General features: G+C 40.7%; 1 protein-coding gene across 1 annotated transcript in view; it reads right to left on the bottom strand.

The window, feature by feature from the left end:
* The window catches only part of LOC112118941 (phenylalanine--tRNA ligase, mitochondrial), a 377,335-nt gene extending 372,188 nt beyond the window's left edge, over positions 1 to 5,147 (bottom strand). Inside the window, exon 1 of the mRNA XM_026658826.1 lies at positions 5,062 to 5,147. The gene's annotated coding sequence lies outside the window, so the exon portion shown is untranslated. The remainder of the gene's footprint in view (positions 1 to 5,061) is intronic.
* Positions 5,148 to 7,219: the final 2,072 nt, after the last annotated feature.

Raw genomic sequence — 7,219 nt, 5'->3', positions numbered from 1 at the left:
AACTTCTCCTGTGGGATCAGAGAGATGGAAGAGTTTTCTCTTGTTATTTCTTCCAATGTAAAAAGTTTAGGGTGGGATTTTCAGAAGTGATTTGTGGATCAAAACTACTATTGAAACTCAAAGGTGCTTGTGCTCCTAAGTCACTTAAGTGCTTCTGAAAGCCACCCTCTCTTCACCCCCCCCCCCCCGTTCAGTTCTGTTTCTGTAGGCAATTACAGGGATATAAAGAAATTACTAACTTTAGAAACAGTTATTCAGAACACCCATTTGTTATGAGGAAATAATCCTACCCAGTGTGGGCAACAGAAAAACACTTTTTAAATTATAATCAACTATGATAATATTGGCTGAGAGCCAAATTCTGCCTTGATTTGCATTCCTAATTTTCAATGGGTGATATAGAATCCAAACAAGGGCAGAAACTAACTCTGAGTGGAACTGTCTATCATTGCGATCAAGAAGCAAAAGTGATTAAGATTTAGGAGAATCAGAGCAGCAGCAGGAGGGAAAAGAGGTTATCAAGTTTTTAGAAGTTGAAAAACAGTAATTAAAAAAGATGATAATATCATGACAATCAATTATCATTCCAACCCCAAAAGAAAAATAATCAACATGAATAACAATATAACAGGAAAGCACATGCTCTCTCAAAGTGTTGAGTGCCATGTCATAAAGCTGAAATGATATACCGAAAAGAATAATTTAGGCAGCATATGACAAAGCTACAAATATGCCCTGGAGAATGTAACAGCTGTTCCATTTCACACAGTTCTATAGTCTCGGCAGGTATTTTGTTCAAATTCATTTTTCTGCTACTACAGATTTAGAATATTATCAAGTACGCCAGATGCTTATGTTATTACATCATTCTCAAATTGCTCATTTATCTTAAGATATAAGGCAAAGAGAGAGCCAGCCAGGTTTCCTTCTTCCAAACCTGAACACAAGCAGCAAAGACTGCTGTCTAAATAATATGTAACAATAAAACACCATCAAGGTATCAACCAACAATGTTCAGAAAACCTAGAAATTTGCCTAGGTTTTTTTATGCTACGGATTTTATGCACACCACTAAATTCTCCCCCATATTTGCACATAAACAAGTAAGCAAGCAAAAGCACAGTTTATATAAACACACAAGTGGACCAGTCTTGGTCCCATTTAAATCTGTGAGCTGAGTAAGATAAGAATCAGGGCCCATATGTTGAAGACGAGCAGCACTTATTTTTGTGCAATACATGGCTTCCAAGAAAAGCAAAAGCAAAACAAATTTATAAAATTAATCACTCTATCCAACAATACCATCAACTTAAAAAAGAAAACGCACTTCTGTCTGAATCTTGTTCCTACTGCTTGATTCAAGTCATCTACAATTACTATAACCGAAATAAAAGGGGGGAAATCGCCTTTTTTAGTTTACTTTTGCAGTTGACTGCACTTTGTGCATCACTTTCTTCTGACTTGTCTTTTGTTTGTTTTGCATATATGTGTGGTTTTCATACTGACACAGGAGAATGAAAAACATTTTAAAAATAGGGCATGTGGTTGTAAAACCACAAAAATTATCAGTTGGACTCAGGAGCACGGGTAGTACCTGAAATTATTTTAAAATAATTTATTTAATGACTAAATTAGATTTCAAACCGACAGCGTTCCTGTAAACAAGGTTTGCTTTAATATATTTTGCCTTCTTCCTCATAATTCTTTCATATTTTGAAGATCAATATGACAGCAATAGAACCTCTAGTACAATGGTGCCAAAACTTTTCCTGGCACACCCCCTCTTACCCATAATGGAATCTGTCCACACCCTCCTCCGCTTTACTGCACAGTTGGCTCAGCAGAGGAGCTTGGGCTGAAGGCAGAGCTGGAGGGAGAACTGAGGATGGGGGAGGAGCTGGGGCTAGAGGCGGAGCTGGCGTGGGCATGGAGAAGGAATGAGGGCGGAGCTGGAGGAGAGGGAGCAGAGTGGAGCTGCAGCTGGGGCTGAGCTGGGGGGGGGCAAGCAGGGCAATTTGCCCCAGGCCCCGCAAGGGCCCCCACAAGAATATAGTATTCTATAATATTGCAACTTTTTTTTATGGAAGGGGCCCCCGAAATTGCTTTGCCCCAGGCCCCCTGAATCCTCTGGGCGGCCCTGGTGGAGTGGAGCTGCGGCTGGGGCCGGAGCTGGGCTAGGTGATGTTCCCTCCTTGCATCCCGTGGGGCTGACTCAGGTCCCGCCATGCACCCCCCAAAACGTTCCTCTGTACCCCCCTCGGGGGCACACCCCACAGCTTAGTGACCAATGCTCTAGTTCCAACGACTGAAAGGAAACTAAATTGAGATGGAGTCATCACTGCACTAGCCTTTTACTTACCTAACCTTTTCCAAGCCTTCGAAACTAGATTTTACTGGCTAAATGAAGACTGCAGGTTTTTTTAGGATCCCTTAAAATATATGAATAAAGAAACAAAAAGTGTGGTTGTCTCTGAGAATTTTAGGAAGAATGTTATAAAGAATCTGCAAATAAAAATGGAAAATTCCACTTTAAATGTGTTTAGTGTCCCCGTTGCCCAGAACAAGAGAGGTTTACGGCACAAAGACAATAAAAATCCTTCGTTTCTCCTATTCATATTCCCTTAATTCACACAACCAGCCTACAATGCCTCATTCTGTGACCTACAGCTACCAAGGAAGCCCCAAGGAGTATGGTGCTGGCCATGAAAGTTCAGTTAATTGCATTTCTGTAAAACAATTTAAAGTTTCTTAGAACAATTTTAATTTTGTTTTTAACAAAGAAGAATGTTTGAGAAGGTGCTATATGTAATTAAACAAAAATGAAATTTATTTTAAATTGCTTGCTTGCTTTTCACAAGACCCAAAGGATAGCCAAAATAAAAACTTGTGTGTGTACAGTGTATAAATTATACACACAGAGAGATTATTCTCCAGTCAATATTGTGGTATTTATCTGTATTATTTACACACAAAGCATTATTTTATAAACACACTGTAAACTGGATCAGAAATGTAGCTGATAGAATTAAAAAAACTCAAGCACAGGTGCAGGTTAAATATCAGTTTAATCAGTGAAAATGGTGCACCACAAATACACCTTTTCTGAAGACAAACTCACTATTTAAATAGCATATAATAGATAGACTGTAATGTTAGAAACACTGTTACACCAAATAATACATATTGGTGATATTATATTAAAAAAAAAATCAATCATCGATACCGGTGTGATATGAACTACGATGCCAACCTTACGTTAGTAGTGACAAAACTACCAGCAGAGCTGGAAGTTGGAGCCATTTTATTTGCAGGTCTGGAAAAATCTGGATGCTTACAGTACAGATGGAAGAAAAGTGGAGGCTGATGGTGCAGCTGTGGTAAAGGAGTGATAACCCATAGAGCAGAGGAGGGTAAATCTAAGATTTATTAAATAAACAAGGAGAACGTACTAACTGAATTATAACCTCATAATTCACAGTTAACTGTTTATTCCATGAGCCATATGCTGTACAGGAGCTGTGTGTGTGCAGACAACGGGTAACATATACCCTTTGTCAGAGCCAATTCCAACAAAGCTGGGGCCTCTTGCAAAATCTTGGGCCCACAACTGCAAGATGAAATGCATGACCTCTCTTCACCTATCAAACTCCCATGTAAACTCAGTTTCAGGAGAGGGTGTATGTCCTTGTGGAAAGAATAAGGAAAATGGTGGATGGAAGTTACCTGTTAAACAGAAAGAGACAGAGGGAAACCTTTGCTACACTTCCCAGGGACATTTTTCCCCGAGAGTCCTTGTGCTATCACCCTGCCTCAAAGCTCTCAAACAGCACAAAGCAAATCATACTCAACAACACGTGACACCAGACCACAAGCAGGAGTCATCACATTATCATAACTTAATAGATTCATGCAGGCTAAGGCCAGAAGGGATCATCCAATCATCTAATCTGACCTCCTGCACATCACAGGCCATTACATTTCTCCCAACTATCCCCATATTAAGCCCAAAGAATGCATGGATTTCAAGGCCTGAAGGGACCATTGTGATCATCTAGTCTGACCTCCTGTACCACACAGGCCATAGAACTTTCCCAAAATAATTCCTAGAACATACCTTTTAGAAAAACATCCAATCGTGATTTAAAAATTGTCTGTGATAGAGAATCCACTAGGACCCATGGTAAATTTCCCAATGGTTAATTACCCTCACTGCCAAAAATTTACACCTTATTTTCAATCTGAAGTTGTCTAATTTCAACTTCCAGCCATTGGATCATGCTGTATCTTTATCTGCTAGACTGAAGAGCCCATTATTAATTATTTGTTCCCTATGTAGATACTCATAGGCTGTAATCAAGTTATTCCCTAACATTTTCTTAGTTAAGCTAAATAGATTGAGCTCTGACATAAAGGCATGTTTTCTAACCCTTTAATATTCTTGTGGCTCTTTTCTGAACCCTCTCCAATTTATCAATAACCTTGAATTGTGGGCACCAGAACTGGATACAGAATTCCAGCAGGGGTCACACCGTGCCAGATACAGCAGTAAAATAACCTCTACTCTATTCAAGATTCCCTGGTTTATGCATCCCAGGATGCGCAACTTTAGTTAGACCAAAGCATTTCAGTCCTCATGAAACTAAACTGTGTGCAATAAACGGAGAACAGGAGAGACCAAGGTGCCAGCAATGCCCAAAGGGCCCTGCGATAACAGCAAATTGATTCGGCGAGATATGACCAAATATGCCCATAATCTGGGGTGTTCCTACAATGTGGAGCCTTCCTGTGACTGTAGGTTTGGCAACATTGTCTGAATCAGCCATAGGCCTTTATGATTGAAATTACTGAACTTTGGGAGCAGTTCAAAGAAGTACAAGTAATAGTGGACTGATATTAGTTATTGACTTCAGGATCATCCTGCCCCTCTCCTACCACTCAACCTTTCAACTGCCCAACCTCTCCCTCTCGCATTGCCTTCTCAACTTTCACTTCAATAATCCCTTCCTCTCCCCAACTTCAACCCAAAGAGCCCCTTATGGGTTTGTAATACAAAGAACTAACCTGACTTCTGGCTGCCAACAGTCTGTCCATGTGGTATGAATGTTACACCCTTTCCCCTGCCCTTTTTCTGGGTTTGTCTGTTAAGGACTCAAGTCTGCAACCATTTAAGAACACAAGAAATTTTATGCATGACAGCAGTACAATTAAATTCAACAGGGCTACTTATTTTCATAAAGTTATTCTGGTGTGCAAGTGTTTGCAGCATTGGAGCCTTAGGACAGTGGTTCTCAACCAGTGGTACGCGTACCCTGGGACTATGCAGAGGTCTTCCAGGGGAGATACATCAATTCATCTAGATATTTGCCTAGTTTTACAACAGGATACATAAAAAGCACTAGTGAAGTCAGTACAAATTAAAATTTCATACAGACAATGACTTGTTTATACTGCTCTATATACTATACACTGAAATGTGAGTACAATATTTATATTTCAATTGATTTATTTTATAATTATATGGTAAAAATGAAAAAGTAAGCAATTTTTCAGTAATAGGGTACTGTGACACTTTTGTATTTTTATGTTTGATTTTGTAAGCAAGTAGTTTTTAAGTGAGGTGAAATTTGGGGGGTACACAAGGCTAATCAGATTCCTGAAAGGGGTACAGTAGTCTGGAAAAGTTGAGAGCCACTGCCTTAGGACATGCGTTTTACTTTAACAATTCTAAAAGTCTAATTAGGTTCAACTTTCCAAATGCAGGATATTATGTTTTGGTTAAGAAGTACCCTTAAAATATGTGACAGAGAAGTCTACCACAAGCCATTTAAAGACACTGATTCTGCACTGAGAACCAAAGAGACACACTCCTGTTGAGGTTAGTGGCAAAGGTGCTGGAACAATTTGTATAGTGGAGGTGCTGAGCCAAATTGATCCAAACTGTAAACCCTGTATATGATGGCAACCACCGACAGCACTCCAGCACCGCTAGTTTCAGCACCTATGGTCAACGGAGTGCCGGGTGGGCACAGGGGTCAACCTGCATGGTTCTCAATGCAGAATTGGGATCTAAAGGAGGAAACTTACAAATAATTATGAGTAAGGATTCAATCCTGCAAACATTTACACATATGTATAAATGTTTGCAAGACTGCCCCAATTCCGCAATCAGGTTTGCAGTCAGACCCTTGCTGAACCAAATTTAAAGCTGGCTTAATTTTTCAGGAAAATTTCCTCACTATTGACAGGGCCTATGGGCTTGACTGTGGTCTCCCACCAGTACAAATCAAGAATAGTATCACTAGAGTTACAGCAGAATAAATCTGATGTGCATTAGTAAATAAGCAGTAAAAGCACAAAAATAGGGTGTTTTAGGCGCTCCAAAGATGTGCAGGGGAAAGTCTCTCTTTTCAATATTTTGTTTGCAGGATTAATAATGCGCATGGAACAGAGCGTTCTGGTTTCTAAGGACTTAGCAAACACTATGTAACATTTCCTTAACAGGAAGTGAACATGTACAATGAAGATTGTAGAGCTGGTTGAAAAATGGAAAAGATTTTGTGGGATATTTTGAAAGCTTCCATTTTGCAGAAACCAGTTTTCCATGAAACTTTGAGACTTTTTAAAAAAATACATATTTTTAGCCAAAATCTTGATCAAAATAGTCATTGAACTTTTAGCCATGAAAATGTTAGGCAGCACCTTGAAACACAATTTCGATAGGAGTTATAATTTATAAAATGGATAAAAACATCATACTAGCTGAAAAAAATAGCAAAAAGGTCAAAGTAGGGTTACCATTCGTCTGGATTCCCCCGGACACGTCCGGCTTTTTGAGCTAAAAATAGCGTCCGGGGGGAATTTGTAAATGTCCGGACTTCCCCCCCACATGCAGAGCGCGCGCGGCTAACAGGGCAGCCGGCCGGATGGTGCCACTTACATGGGGCTCCGACAGCCAGAGAGAGCCCCTCCTCCTCTCCCCTGCAGCAGAGATCACTCCCTTCCTCCCTCCCTCCCTCCCTGCATTCGCAGATCGCCTCCGGCAGTCTGGAGCTCCTCCCCTGCTCCCCAGAGTGCCGGGACGAACGACTCAGGCCGTTCCTGAGCAAGCTCACAGAGACATTAGGCGAAGGCCAACAACAAGGGGGCCAGGGGGTCGGAGAAGGGACAGGGAGGTTCTGGAGGGGGCAGTCAAGAGACGGGGGGGGGTTCGGGAGTTCGG

The sequence above is a fragment of the Terrapene carolina genome, unplaced genomic scaffold (assembly GCF_002925995.2).
Source record: "Terrapene carolina triunguis isolate 2854851 unplaced genomic scaffold, T_m_triunguis-2.0 Scaffold55, whole genome shotgun sequence".
NCBI classification, from domain to species: domain Eukaryota; kingdom Metazoa; phylum Chordata; order Testudines; family Emydidae; genus Terrapene; species Terrapene triunguis.
Note: the sequence above shows the minus strand (reverse complement) of the source record. Positions and strands in the feature narration are given on the sequence as shown.